Source organism: Anabrus simplex, chromosome 6, assembly GCF_040414725.1.
Source record: "Anabrus simplex isolate iqAnaSimp1 chromosome 6, ASM4041472v1, whole genome shotgun sequence".
In the NCBI taxonomy this organism is placed as follows: Eukaryota; Metazoa; Arthropoda; class Insecta; order Orthoptera; family Tettigoniidae; genus Anabrus; species Anabrus simplex.
The window spans coordinates 295989765-296006304 of record NC_090270.1 but is presented as its reverse complement, the minus strand read 5'-3'; the positions used below and the strand labels follow the sequence as shown (position 1 = coordinate 296006304).

The following is a 16540-nucleotide window of genomic DNA, read 5'->3' as shown; positions in this document are numbered from 1 at the left end:
TTCCCAAAGATTATTATTAAACACGCCTTTACACATTACCCAATATTAACTTATTACTCCGACACTTCTACCGATTATTATTATTTTGTCCACTGGCGAACTTCGCGATATTTACAAACAAATCAATGGACTTCATTCCGTCCCACAACAATTTATATCACTTGGCAACCCTACCTCTGGATTATCTTAACCACATGCCTTAATATCTATAAAAGTTCCGATACTGGAAAAACACTTTGGAAGCACTTCTAAATGAATATTAACATTATCTTTACGTGAAACGTGCTCCATATCATATCATATCAAACTACTCAAGCACTTGAATGAATAACTCAACCCTACTATACTCTATTTAATAATCAAAATTATGATGAGTGCTCGATCTAATCATGTACATATTAATTTGTCCCTTTGTCTATCTATATTTGAATTTATAAGAGCCGGAAACGGCTCATTTCACAATCAAGTTACCATGATAAAATAACGATAGCAATCTACAAATATTTGAAAAGGTTACTCATCTCTGCCATTGTAGTCTGCCAAAACTGGACATGGAGCCTAGCCCCTCCGGTTTTTAGCACTGCATTCCACTGGTATTTATGCCAGCTTGAAGAATTAATCCTTGACCCTTTTCAACTTTACACATTTTGAATAAAACAAATAAAATAACTGTTGCACTCTGGAATAATTTCCACCCTAAATTCTACTCACAAATTTTACACTCTCGGCCTTGTATTTAGCCCACTTAATGCAGATATACATTCTTCATTCCTTTCCCGGACACTAGGAACATGGGATACCTCGGGATCCCCTTTACAACGGCCCGTGCGCGCATTTGAATTTCCGTCACGCGTTCACACAGCTGACCAGGTATCAGTTTATAATCGACTGTTTACTAGGTGAAATACATCAAATGCTCGTGATCGTTCTCACGTAACGTACTTCCTAATCTGTTGGTAGAATCTCACACTCCGTAAATTATGCTTTACTGAGTCCTGTAACTATTTGAAACACTTCATACTAGTATACTGCTCAAGACTGTAATATGAGCTACATCACGTTATGAATCACTGTACTATGTAACAATATAATACTTCGAACCCTACTCCACGAGTAAGTTCACACACGCACCCCTGGCGTAATCACGGCTCGAACAAAATATCAGAAGTTGTCACGCACCCCAGGCGTGGTATCCGCTCGAACGCTTTGTCAAAAGTAGTTGCCAGTCCTTGTCCACGACCTCATATTTATACTTGTATCCCCTCTCTTCCGAGTTCAGAGGAGGTCATCTTAGGACGCGCAGTTCCAATACCCTCATACGACAATTTGCGGTTCGGCCCGTGGCTTAAATATGATATGCAATGATGTAATTATGTTCTCAAATGCTCTATACCAATTCTCAACTATTATCGTTCGCTGGTAATGGATATATTTACGAATTTAGCTGCCGTATCCCGGCCTGGGATTTCGCGCTCTATTGTGGCGTCCTATGCCTCCAGCCAACCAACGAATAGCGTCCATGAATTCTCAGAATTACACCATACAATCTCCCGCAATTATTAACTTTTTATAAGTTTTATAATATAGTAAGGTTCCTAAATTCCACCTTATTCTGAAATGATAACTCACTCCCTTCTATCAGTTTAATCCACGGAGTTAGCCTCGCTAGTGCTTCTTACAATACGAAGTTGTCGCCTTGCTTTGGTCAAGTGAATTTTACCATTGGTCCACCTAAACCACGTGACCGGGAAGGCTCATATTTTTTTCTTCCAGTGCCAACCCTGCGTTCAACTCCCGCTAGTACATGGAGATACCCCTACGTCATTTCTCAGAAATTTGCACCCAGCTCTCTGCGCTGTCGCCACTACCTATTCTGCTCGGGACTATGAAAACTTTCCGCAACTTGTCAACAACTCGTGCCTTTCTCTTCCTCCTTCGTCACAATTTCTGAGAATTCTAATTCTGCCGTTCATTGTGTTTGTTAATCTCAGCGGAGACAATAGTCTGTGCATGTTTCACTATACCATCTGGGCCTGGCCTGCTCTTACTGTATGTGCAGTACGATCTTCTCGCTTCTGAAAATGAAATATGTATTCCTCCATAAATAATTACAATTTCATGACGCTTATCACACCTCCACCAGGGCGCAGTATATAAAAGTGTTTTTAATTTGTCTTACCAATCTAGTAATGTAATTTTTGTATGTGATGTATTGTGTGATTTATTCTAGATGGGGAAGAAACATGCACTAGATTATTGAATAGGCTTACATATAACACTTAAATTATTTTTAAATGTTCGCTACTTGATGGAAAACAATTCTCAGAACAGGCGACATCACATGTCTAGGTAAATTCTGCCATTACCTTGTGCTGCTAGATCTTCCTCACGCCGGCTTTGCCCCTACCTCCCTACGTTACCTCGCACTTCTCGAACATTGGAGCAATTCTGACAATACGGCCTTAAAATGCCCTTCTTTTATAGTACCATAAGGGGAAGATTCCAGAACTCTTTACTGATAGACTGGATTCCTATACACACCCCCGGTTTTAATTGGCTAGAGAAAATATTTCCAATTTTTCGATTGGTTGATTACAATCGAGAAGGAGCCAGCTGAAGTGTTGGCAACTTCGGTACATTAAAAAATCCTCAGAACCAGGTTTACAAACATAAAAAGTAAATATTACTTTATGAAATAATTAGAGTTTAGCCCGTGAGAGGGAGCAAATAAATCGATGGTAAAGACATTTAACAGTAGAAGACAAAAGTTTCCGGGAGTTTACAAGTTCCAGTTTGTTTACATAGATCGCCTTAGAGAAGGCGCGCCGTTTAAATAGCCGGGGAATGTGGACCCCTGGTAGAATAATAATAATAATAATAATAATAATAATAATAATAATAATAATAATAATAATAATAATAATAATAGGAAATCAACATCTCAGAAGACATTGTACAGGACAGATGTAAATTCAAAACCAAAATCGACAATCCAGTCTTGCCTAAGCTACGGACGAGTGAGGTCGCATTGAGTGGAGGGTCCCGGGAGTGGGAGGTGTGGGTGAAAGTGCTGAGTGCAGGAAGGTTGTGGAGAAGTGTGCCGACAATGATTGGTGTAGAGCAGTACAGGGCGACGGTAGGAAGATGGCAGGGAAGAATGAAGAAAGAAGGGGTGTAAAATGGATTTGGAGAGAAAAGGTGAACTATTGCTATCAGCGGCGATGATTATAATTTTGCTATGCATTGGAGGGCTCGAGCTGAACCCAGGCCCGACCTCTAGTAGAAATGAGGAAAGGGAAAATATGGACGCATTCAAAAGAGCCGTAAAAGAGGTGGTGGAAGAAGTTGGCCCTTTTAAGCACATTAAAAATATGATTAAAGAACAAACCAGGGAGTTTGGAAAAATGGAGGTATGGTTAAGAGAAAAAACGGAAGATATAACAACACTAGTGAGTCATAACTCCGAAGAAGTTGTAACATTAAGGAAAAAATAGGACGATTAGAAGAGGAGAACTTGAAGCTGAAAGTTGAAGTGGAAGCCAATACTTTATATCGAAGAAAGAAGTGCTTATTTATATATGGTGTGCCTGAGGAGTTGAGAGAAGACAAAGTACTTACAACTTATAGAGTAGTGGACTTAATACAGGGGAAATTGAAACTTAACTTTAGTGAAGTAGATATAGACGATGTGCAGAGGGTGGGAAAAATTAGGGGCAACAGACGTATCAAACTAGAACTGTTTTCTACGTTGATGGCTGATGCTGTGATAAGAAATGCGAGTAATGTGCAGAGAGAGAAAATATGGATCAAGAGAGACGTGGGATAGGAGGCGATTAGGAACGAGAAAATACTCAGAAAACACAAGATTCGTGCAATAAATCAAGGGTTGAGAGGGACTATTAAAGGGCAAGAACTAGTGGTAGCAGGCAGAAATTGGAAGAGAATCTGGTCTGTAAATAGATTGATTGACTTAGACAGGAGGATAAAAGAAGACGAAGAAAAAGTGAGTAGTGCAACGAAAGGTGGGGAAGTGAGGCGAGATATCAGTAACAGTGTGCAGTGTGAAGAGGGTCAGGGAGAGGTGACAAGTGAAAATGTGATCATAAACAGTGAAGAAGCCCAGGGAGAGGTGCCAAGTGAAAAGGTAACCATAAGCAGTGAAGAAGAAAGGCAGGGGAGTGAAAGCAGCGAAGTAAGAGAAGCGCAGGTAAAAAGGTGACGTCAGAGGCAACCAGGGGGTGTCTCAATCTGAGTTGGTATAGAGGTATGGGCAGAAGGCTGGGAAACGAACAGAGTTGGAGCAGAGGGAGAAATAGAGACTTAACGGTCATGTGGGGAGCTACGAAAAGTAATGGGGGTATTGTAACGAGAAGCAAAAACAATAATGAAGTGAGTAAGTAATTAAGAGATGGAGGTGGTGTTTGTGGAGTTGGAAGTTATGATGGTATTTATTTGTGGAGGCTGAAATGTGGTGATAGAGAAGTGTTATGTAAGTTATGATGTGTTATATGAGGTGGAGTTGGTGTTATATTGCTGAAATGTGGTGTTGGAAGTTATTGAGGGCTTAGTATTTAGGATTATGTGTTATGATTAAGTTAGGAGGTGTTATATTGTTGAAATGTGGCATTGGAGAAGTGGTGATATAAGATGGTGGATGGCAGAAGGTGAGTGTAATTGTCGAAGAAGTAGAGGTGGTATTAAATGTGGTCTTGGAAAGGGCGGAGATGGATAAGTTATTGGGGGCTATTGCTGAAATCTGGTATTGGAGAAGTGGTGGTATAAGATGGTTGAAATGTGGTGATGGAGAAGTGATATGTAGAGTTATTGAGGGCTTGGTATTTATGATTATGTGTTATGATTAAGTTATGATGTGTCATATTGCTGAAATGAGTTGTTGAAGTGGTGGTATAAAATGGTTGAAGTTATTGAGGACTGTGTTATAATGCTGAAATGTGATGTTGGAAGTTATTGAGGGCTTGGTATTTATGATTATGTATTGTGATTAAGTTAGGAGGTGTTATATTATTGAAATGTGGTGTTGGAGAAGTGGTGATATAAGATGGTGGATGATAGAAGGTGAGTGTTATTGTCGAAGAAGTAGAGGTGGTATATGTTGAAATGTGGTGTTGGAGAAGTATGGAGAAGTGGTGGTTTACTCATGGGTAAGTTGTAAGTGAAGGCGGTTTGGTATTTAATCTGATTATTTATTACTGAATGTTTTTGGATATTGCTGAAATGTGGTCTTGGAAAGGGCGGAGATGGATAAGTTATTGAGGGCTATTGCTGAAATGTGGTATTGGGGAAGTGGTGGTATAAGATGGTTGAAATGTTGTGATGGAGAAGTGATAGGTAGAGTTATTGAGGGCTTGGTATTTATGTGTTATGATTAAAGTTATGAGGTGTCACATTGCTGAAATGAGGTGTTGGAGAAGTGGTGGTATAAAATGGTTGAAGTTATTGAGGACTATTGTTGAAATGTGGTGAGAAGTGGTGTTATTTTGCAAATTTTAGAGTTTGTAAATTTTGATTTGGTGGTGTATCTGAAATGGAAACTGTGTCGAGTACTTAGTTAAGTATGTGGAGTTGGGTAATTATTTGGAATTGCATGAAGGCAAGGTCTTTCTGTTTGTGTTAGAGTTGGTTGGAATGCAAGTGCTGAAATGCTGAGTGTTGTTGTTTGGAGTATTGATTAGGTGTGCTAGTGCTGAAATGCTGAGTGTTGTTGTTTGGAGTATTGATTAGGTGTGCTAGTGCTGAAATGCTGAGTGTTGTTGTTTGGAGTATTGATTAGGTGTAGGTCAGGAACAATAATGTGACGCAACTGCAGTGCGCAATAAGGACACTTGATGAGTATGTTTGAACATTGAGTAAGTGACTGCTACAGCTAATGACTGCTAGGAATAATGCTATCATATATATATATATATATATATATATATATATATATATATATATATATATATATATATATTATTATTATTGTTATTATTATTATTATTATTATTATTATTATTATTATTATCTTTATCATTATTTCTCTCTTGATTCTGGGGTTTTAATTCAACGGAATGAGGGGCATAGCACGAGGTTCTGAGGATGACTGCTGTGGTGACTCTATTTTGGGGGTTGTACGTTTCCGGAGTATCCAACGAACCTCATAGCATGCCCAGGGGATATGGCAATTTCTTTCCTTACCCTTTTTTGTTTTAGGAGTTGTCCATTATTATTATTATTATTATTATTATTATTATTATTATTATTATTATTATTATTATTATTAAGATTTGATTATTCTATTGTTGTGAACGTGGTGGCTTAATGGTGAGAGGGAAAACATTGTAATCTGGTTGGATCTTGGGGCCTTCAGGAGGTCTCCACGGGAAGGGCCGGTCGAGTCATCATTGGGTTGGTGGCCTTCTTCTCACCAGGGGTGATGACTCGGCCGGACGGTAGGTTATTGTGTGGTGTTTGTTCTGTTTGTGTCTGTTTATATGGTGGAGTGTGGTGGCTTAGGTTGGATTATTTTATTGTGAACATGTATTTGGGGCTGAACGCCTGTTATGTTCATGAATAAATGAATGAATGAAAATCGACAATCACCACTTTGAAGACCAACCCAACACCAGAGCTACTATAACTTGGACAGAAGAACGAAGGAAGAAGCTCAGCAAGAGGATGAAGAGATTTTGGGAGGAAAAGAAGGCCAACACATCAGCTAAGCAAGTTCAACCGTGCTCCTGAGTAGGGCATAACAATGTAAAAAAAAGTATATATTGAAATTAAACACAATGTGTACATATGTGTTAAAGGTTACAATTTGTCATTATTTTCTTTTGGTACATCGCTTCGTTGTATTTTTTTTACCAGTCCTTGGCAAATGTGCCGATGCGTTGTGTTTGTTCAGTACAGTTCATCAGGTGGTACCTAGGACAGGTCATTCCGCAGAGACGGCAGATAAATTCTTCGTTTGGGGCGTGGCATCTGTTGGTTAGGCATATTTTCCCGTGGAATCCGTGGACACCGAAGCGTGTGTATACATGGCGTAGTTTGTGGTTTGGGCCCTTCCATTCACTGTTCTTCATTACTTCCGTTTCGTAGAAACCTTCAGGTATCTGCTGGGCTTTCTGTCTCCTTTCTTCAAGGACGGCAGTCGATGCGGCGGTGTCTGGTAGCCCGAATGTTTGTTTGATGTCTTCCAGAAAGAATGTTTCGTCTGCCATTATGTATGCCATTCGATTCTCTGTAAATTTTTAGATCTGTAGGATCCGTTTCAAGTACCTGGCCTTTATATTCTCAATTCTTTTCATGTTTGAAACAGTTAATTTGTGCCATATCAATTGTATCCCATACGTAACTACCGGGGCCACTTTAAGCTTGAATAGTGCCATTGCAGTGTTCACTGAGAGGTTCTGCGGCTTGGGGATCTCGTACATAATAATAATAATAATAATAATAATAATAATAATAATAATAATAATAATAATAATAATAATAATAATAATAATAATAATAATAATAATAATAATAATAATAATAATAATAATAATAATAATAATAATATGTTGAATGTGCAGGGGTCCATTTAAATAAAATTTACGTGGGGGGATGGAAAATGAATATCCACAGCCTGTTTACAATTTAAACCAGGTCAGAAATGGACTGAATGAAGCCTGCATCTAGCGGCGACGAGAGGAATTGTGTTGACTGCCGAAGCCTGTCACACTTTTCTGGGGCAATGATTAATAACTGGCAGACGAAGTGAAGTTTGTTGGAGAGTGTTGCTGGAATGAAAGATGACAGGGAAAACCGGAGTACCCGGACGAAATCCTGTCTCGCTTCCGCTTTGTCCAGCACGAATCTCCCTCGGAATGATCGGGATTGGAACCACGGAACCCAGCGGTGAGAGGCCGACGCACTGCCGTCTGACCCAGAGAGGCTCTCACAGGGGTGGATATGAATTGTAATAATACAAACAATAAAACACATTTTAAACGGGTGGTTTTGCAAATATATAATTTTATTATTTTACTAGCAAATGTACCCCTGCTTCCCTATTGTATCCTACATTGTATACGCATATCGACGTAAATTTATGTACATGCAGTGAATAAGATTTTGTCAAATTACATATCTCTTGGCGTTATCCGAGAAAAAGTATAATAGATCGCTCCAAACTGACTTGCTTTTATATACGGTATGTACAGATAACAGATAACATGGGCACGTTTATATGTAAAGTCCTTCATTTAGAGATTTACTGCTCATAAACGGTACATTATATCAGAAAACGGTTTACGCCATCAGATGCCCCTTTTATAGTTCTACATGTTTAGTCCTAAAACATATTCTCGTATGTCCCATATTTATGGGTTCGATTGAGTTAGAAAGTTTAATCGGGGTGATATTTGGGTACACTTTTAACAGTTTACATTATATTTCGCATAATTATGTGGAAGCTAGATTCATGACATGACTCACATATGGCCATCGGTTGTGTCAATGTGTGTGCCAAATTCGATGACTCTATCTTTCCTATAAGTGTGTCAAATTATGAAATATATGCGTAAAAATCACAAAATGTACGTACAATCGAGAAACATAGCCAAATCTAACGTGTAAGGAAGAGAGATACGACAAAAAAGGCACAGGACCAAAGTTGTAGACCACTTAAAATTGAACCAAGATTGTGCCATCCGTTTTGTGATACCATCTAGCCACCAGATACCTCGAAAGGAAGGTCTGCACCGTCATTAAAATTGCCTCCAAATTTCGATATTTTTTCGGGGGTAAAAAGTAAAAAATATGAACATCATGGAATTTCTCCGTCGATTATAGGCTAAAAGCTATAATTTCGCCAAATTTCAGTTTTCTAGATCGTCTGGAAGATCGTGCCGCCGTCTCAATTTGGGAGGAAAAGGGGGGGGGGGCTAAAATGAGGAATTTCTTAAAGTTTTTAAATCCACAAACCCTATAGGTTATCGCTTTGGATAAATATATACGACTGCGTTCCTATGATGAGTCCAAAATTTGGAGCCCCCAGGGTGCCCTCCTTAGGGAATTTTGAAAATTTTAGATTATTTAGGGATCCTGAGGTCATCAGCTTTTCTGGTACAAAGGTGTAAGTTTCTGAGATGCCTAGAAGTGTCTCATTAATTCACATCTATTTTAATTTTTATACCTTTATATACAGGTGTAGCTAAATATGTGGAAAAGATCCGGGAATTCGATAGAGGACCTGACAATAAGTAGAACATGTCCGGTAAACATATGGTTTATTTGCTTTCGTTTCCGTGTTACAGGCATTGTTTGTGGTGTACATAACACAGACCACTTCACTATGCAGGTTGGTCATTTGTGTTGATAAAGTGTAATGTACTACTTACAGTTCTCTACAAAAGGTGCTCAAAATGGCTACTACGAGCTGTAATGCAGGTGTCTATGCGCCGCATCATTGATTGCCTCACTCGTTCCCATATTCCAGGCGTCTGTCGTATCTGCTGACACCCTTGCTCTATTCGCTAACGCAACATTTCCACGTTATGAATAGGTGTGGCATTCACAATGGCCTTCTAATGACTCCATAAGTATAAGTCTAATGGATTGAGATCGGGAGAACGAGCAGGCCATGGCATCGGTCCCTGACGCCCTATCCATTTGTTTGGGAATTGCTAATGTAAAATTGCTCTAGCAGCAAGAGCAAAATGAGGCGGTGTTCCATCATGCATGAACAACATGCGCTGAATTAAATCCAGTGGAACGTCTTTCAACAAACCATGTAGGCCTAAATCATTTGTTAATGTTCCCGGTAAAATGAAAGGACCAATTAATGTGTCACCTATTATAACAGCCCAAACATTAATACTGAACTGTTGTTGATGTCTGGTTTGCACAACTTCTCTGGGATTTTCATATGCCCAGACATGCGTATTGTGAAAGTTCTGCACTCCATTTCTGGTAAACTTCGCTTCATCGGTAAATAGAATAGAGGAGAGGAAATTTTGCTTCTGAACACACGTCTGTCATAACCAGGTACAAAATGCTGCTCTGGGTGGAAAGTCAGCTGCACTAAGACCTTGGACTCTTTGAAGCTTATATGGATAAAGGAGCTGTTCTCGTGGAATCCTCCACACTGTTATAAGACTCGCATCCACCCTTACCGTTAATTCCGTGGTGCTGCTCCTGCTATTTTCCTCAATATGGTGGAGAACATGTTCTTCTGTGTCAGGTGTTCTTGTGCTCCTAGGTCGTCCATTATCAGCAACACTTCTGCTAAACGAGCCTGTTTCGCAAAGACGCTCATGTATTCTTTGGAACGTCTTGTTCGGTAAACGTCTATTAGGAAAGTGTTCCGCATACAAATGTCGTGCTTCATTTGCGTTACACTGAGCGCGTCCATACAAGGTGCATGTCTGCCATTTCCTGATTCGAGTACCCCATCGTATCACGACTTGTACTGTACGTGCACTCAATAACAACTGGCAAGACGTATCACCCCACTCTAATTTATGACCTGTGTGGAAGTGTTTACTTTGCTAAGCAACTGACATCATGTGGCTTTGAATGCAAAACGAATGCACACTGACTTGAATAGGGACGAAACGTACAAGTGGCCTGTGTGCCCTACACAAATGACCAACCTGCATAGTGAAGTGGTCTGTGTTATGTACACCACAAACAATGCCTGTAACACGGAAGCGAAAGGAAATAAACCATATGTTTTCAGGACATATTCTGCTTGTTGTCAGGTACTCTATTGAATCCCCGGAGCTTTTCCACATATTTAGTTACACCCTATATCGGGGCCTCTCAAACGCCCAAAATCTCACGCGTGCAAACTGAGGCGAAGAGGTCCTGTGCACAGTGCATCGGTCCCACTCGGCTCGGCTCGAACCAGGGCGTCGTCTCGGGGCGACTCGGCTAAGCTCGGCTCAACTCGGCTCGTATTATGAGCACTATGGAGCAAGTAAAGAAGAGGGAGATGGGCGGAGAGAGCGAGACAGGCGTGGGGAAAGAGAGAGACAGTGCTATTGCTCCAAATCGAGGAGTGGGGGTCTGCACTCTGGTCAACCAAGCGAAGTCGTCTTTTGCACCCTGTACCGCGCAATGCACTGTGCATGCACCCTGAGAGGCCTTGCCCTCTATACAGTATATATAGCTCCAAACTGATTTGTTTTATATATAGGTTATGTTTTAGAATCTATTTATAATAAGGAGTAGAAGCACCTCGATAGAAGGGATATATTCCCCTTATGCCACACCCCATCCCACTTACCTACACCACTACATCCTTCCACATGATGTTGGCGTCAGGGAGAACGACCGGCCGTAAAATTGGCCAAACCCACATCAAGTGTAGATCCCAATAAATGTAGAAAACGGTCAGGAAGAATAACAACGAAGCTTTTTAAAGAATGTGTATTACCGCTCTAGACTTGCGAAGTGTGATACTCAGAATTTCCGTCCAATGCCCGAGGTAACTCTGATGTCAACATGTCTCCCGCTATCCCAAATACGAGTTAACTCGGATTTAAAGCAGTGTGCTCTTCTAAACCTCCGAGTTCAGTCTGACTCTGTAGTTCTGTTGTTCATCACGTGCTCTGTTCAGGCGACGGACGATTCGTAAATCACCTTACCGTATTTTGACGATAATTATGCGCCCTTCACAGCTGTCTTCTTAGATGGGCGCACAGAAGTGTAAAGAAAGCATGAAGGAAAATTGTATTTTAGCGAATGATGATGAGCCTGACTTCTATGAGTACAGTGAAACAGGCTGCAGATATTTATCACACCTTTCTTAAGTACTGATACAAGAGCCAAGAGAAAACTATTGCTAATGTTGTCGTTCTATGACTGTTCTTTAGCTGTGTAAGTAAGTTAGTAAGTAATTCGTCTTTATTCGTGGCGAAGTTAGGATCCAAGATCATCTCTTAACTTAAACACAACTGTCTTTCTTTCATAATCCGTTTACCCTCCAGGATTGGTTTTTTCCTCGGACTCAGCGAGATATCCCACCTCTACCGCCCCAAGGGCAGTGTCCTGGAGCGTGAGACTTTGGGTCGGGGAGATGAAACTGGGAAGGAGGAATAGTACCTTGCCCAGGCGGCCTCACCTGGTATACTGAACAGGGGTCTTATGGGGGGATTGGAAGATCGGAAGGGATAGACAAGGAAGAGGGAGGAAGCAGGTGAGGCCTTAAGTTAGATTCCATCCCGGCATTTGCCTGGAGAAGTGCGAAACCACAGTAAACAACTTTAAGGATGGCTGTGATGGGAATCGAACCCCCTCTACTCAGTTGACCTCCCGAAGCTGTGTGTACCACGTTCTAGCACTCGTACCACTTTTCAAATTTCATGGCATCGAATTCGGACTTTCGGGGATGACAGCCAATCACACTAACCACTACACCACAGAGGCTTAACCACAACATTAAAGAAATTATTTATCAGAAATGTAATTAAAAATACAACAAATCATTAAAAGATATGTTTATAGAAGTACTATTAGCAAATATGGAGATAGTAAAAATTATGGAATGTCGTCGCCATAGGACCTATCTGTGTCGGTGCGACGTAAAGCCACTAGCAAAATAAATAAATAAATAAATAAATAAATAAATAAATAAATAAATAAATAAATAAATAAATAAATAAATAAATAAATAAATAAATAAATAAATAAATAATAGAATGTACAACATGACAATATAAATGAATATGATAATAATTATAAAATTAAAAATAGTAAAAATAAAAGAAGGAAATGCAGTAAAAACCTACAACTAGGAAATACATTTCTAATTTTATGAAAGTATGCTCATTCACGCACTCATTCACACTTCATTCCTCATACAAGTCAGCTAGAAGTATTCAGTAAGTGATTTCGGCAATTCATCTTAAATCTCCTTCGAGAACGCAAAATACAAGGTATTTTTAGCCTATTTCAACCATCGTCGAAGCATCCAGAAAAATCTGGTGAGTAAGTGTCCGCGTCGTTTGGGTCACATAGCTATCGGCTTGTATTCGGGAGATAGTGGGTTCAAATCCCACTGTCGGTAGCCCTGTCGGTTTTCCATTGTCACACCTTAATTGAGGCCACGGTCGCTTTCTTCCAATTCCCAGCACTTTTCTATCCTATCGTCGCCATAAGACCTATCTGTATCGGTGCGACATAAAGTAGATCGGAAAAAAAAATCAAATTTTGGACATGCATTGTCTCTCTGTGCATTCAGTCTAATATACAACATGGAACCAACACTGTTTACAGTGATTCAACGTATTTACATAAGATTTATCTCTTATTGTTTTCCTTGACTGTGTGGCCAGCACTTGGACTAAAACCACACAACACGCGCTTGCTCTGAGGTACGCCTCCTGGCGAGGCGATAGTGAAGCTGTGCCGTGCCATCCAGTTCAGCCCAGCGTGTAAACAGTCGCGAATCAGCTCCTGGAGTTCGATGTGCGGTGAATGTGGATTGCGGCGAAGTCCACATGCTTCATCATATTAAGGTACTGTACCTTCCTTTCTATGGCAGTTCATACACTAATCACTAAACATAAACTTTATATGTGTCTCAAAAATAAATCAGTCCTTAAATGTTTCTTAATACACGTAAAATAGGGAATGCGGTCTCCTAGTAGACATAGTAGTTAAGACCCAAAGTCTATATGGTTTGACATTGTGGTTAGCCGGTTTGAGACCTGTTGGTGGAAGAAATTTTCACCAACAGAATGTGTTGGCCGGCAGAGTAGAAGAGGTGGTGGTATACAATTTCTAATCACTAGATAGCGTGTCATACGCCTGGATTCAATTCCAAACTTCTCCAAAGTGTTCAAATGGAGTGAAGGCAAATGACGCTGTTGATGATTCGTCCGTCGAATGGAAACCTTAAGTATTGAGCAGACAACTTGGTGTTATTCGACAGGAGTAGGACCGAGCTCGATAGCTGCAGTCGCTTAAGTGCGGCCAGTATCCGGTATACGGGAGCTTGTGGGATCGAACCCCACTGTCGGCAGCCCTGAAGAGGGTTGTCCGTGGTTTCCCATTTTCACACCACACAAATGCTGGGGCTGTATCTTAATTAAGGCCACGGACGCTTCCTTCCTACTCCTAGCACTTGCCTGTCCCGTCGTTGCCATAAGTCGTATTTGTGTTGGTGCGACGTAAAGTAAATAGCAACAACAACAACAACAATAACAACAACAACGTCTCACCGACACAGACAGGTCTTATGGTGACGATGGGATAGGAAAGGGCTAGGAATCAGAAGGAATCGGCCGTGGTCTTAATTAGGGTAACCCGCCATTTTCCTGGTGTGAAATTGGGAAACCACGGAAAACCACCAGGGCTGTCGAGAGTGCGTTTCGAACCCACTATCTCCCGAACGAATCCAAGTTCACAGCTGCGTTCCCCCTGTGGGTGGGGGCGGTAGAATAATACCCACGGTATCGCCTGCCTGTTACATGCGACTAAAAGGGGCCCCAGGGGCTCTCAACTTGAGAGCGTGGGTTGGTGACCACGGGCCCTTAGCTGAGTCCTGTCATTGCTTCCGCTTACTTGTGCCAGGCTTCTCACTTTCATCTATCCTATCCGACCTCCCTTGGTCAACTCTTATTCTTTTCCGACTCCGACGGTATTAGAGCACTGAAGGCCTAGGGAGTCTTTCATTTTCACGCCCTTCGTGGCCCTTGTCTTCCTTTGGCCATACCTTCATTTTTCGAAGTGTCGGATCCCTTCGATTTTTCGGGATGGTTGCTTAGTTGTACTTCCTCTTAAAACAATAATCACCTCCAACACCTCACAGATGCGCGTCCCTAGCCACACGACCAACTCACTCGGTGATTTCAATATCTGTTCTTACAAGCTTAATATCTGATACGTCGTGCATCGCACAACCAGAATATTAAACTTATTTTTGGAAATCGACGGAATGCTAGGAGCTTGCTCCACATCTGACACGGGTTGGCCCGGCATTGCAGTACAGTCGGTATTGGCCCACCCTAAAACAAAAAAGCAAAAAGTTGAATATTCTGGTACTTGTTTATTTAGTGCACTAGCCTGTGTGTTATTTAATTAGTATAGTGTGACACATCAGTACTCAGGAGGTCAAAGCAGGTAATGTCAAATTGCTTTGTTAATATCAGCTGTATCGAAAAACTGTAAACAATAAAATATAATTTCTGAGCTACACGTTTCAGGCGTTTTTAACGAATGAGGATTCATTTTTTGCGATTGGTTTAACATCTCACTAACACATCGCAGGTTTTCCTCGACGCATGAATGGGAAAGGGTCGGATTGGGAGGATAGCGGCCGTGGCCTTTATTAAGGTACAGCCCTAGAATTTGCTTGGTGCAAAATGGGAAACCACGGAAAACCATTTCAGAGCTGCCGATGGTGGGATTCGAACCCACCATCTCCCGAATGCAAGCTCATAGCTACCAGGGAATGAGGAATAATAACGGGTATATTTGCGATTATTATGTTTTAAAGTATCTTTTAAGTATCTTCGAAAATGTTAATTCTGTCTCTAACAAGTGTATACGCCAATCCGATTGCACCATCGTTCTTATCATAACACGAAGAGCATCCCTGATTTTGTTGTCGGTGTAGTTCTGATACACTCTGTATACAGTATGTACATAACAATGATCGAAAATCCCAGTCCTGATATTTTATACCTGATGCATTTTACCACAATAGCTATACAATTGAGATATTTATGATTATAAATGTTATTGTAGAGACCTTCAGCAGCGAGCATCGCTGACGTGAAGATAATGTTCAGACGTTAGGGTAATGAAGTAAAATGAAATGTCGTATGGCTTTTAGTGCCGGGATATCCCAGGACGGGTTTGGCTCGCCAGGTGCAGGTCTTTCTATTTGACACCCGTAGACAACCTGCGCGTCGTAATGAGGATGAAATGATGATGAAGACAACACATACACCCAGACCCCGTGCCGTAGGAATTAACCAATTAAGGTTAAAATCCCCGACCCGGCCGGGAATCGAACCCGGGTAATGAAGTAACTGGCTGTGGCTGTTGATACAAAGCCACATGGTCAATAGGCCCTGGATCAGGAAGAAAGTATCTAATTTAGAAGAACAAACGTTAATGAGGGGAAATCAATAAAAAAATTGAGGGGTGGCGGATTGAAAACGTAGGCCTCGAATATCTACGATGTTCTATGCCCCCCCAACATTTACCAACTATAACATTACACTGATTTACTGTTGTTTTTAGCTGAGGTGTACTCTCCCTTTTGCTGCCATTCATCTCCCCTAGACAGCATTATTGCTGCAATTACAGAAACGAACCCACCAACGCCGGTACTGAACCCCTAGTTATTCTAAAGATTGCGCAGATACGGAAGTAGTTCACAGAGGAGTCGAAATACAACAACTTTCAAATAGGAACGTGCAGTCCAAGATGCAATCGATCTGGACGGGGAGGGGCCTAATAACCGAGGGACATCGTCACTGGTCTGGCCCCGTTGTGTAGGGGGCAACTCGTCTGCCTGTCGGCCGGCGGCCCCGGGTTCGAT

General features: G+C 41.1%; 1 pseudogene; it reads left to right on the top strand.

Moving 5' to 3' along the window:
• Window positions 1-14826: 14826 nt before the first annotated feature.
• On the top strand, window positions 14827-15000 carry LOC136876590 (U2 spliceosomal RNA; annotated as a pseudogene).
• The last annotated feature ends 1540 nt before the right edge of the window (window positions 15001-16540 follow it).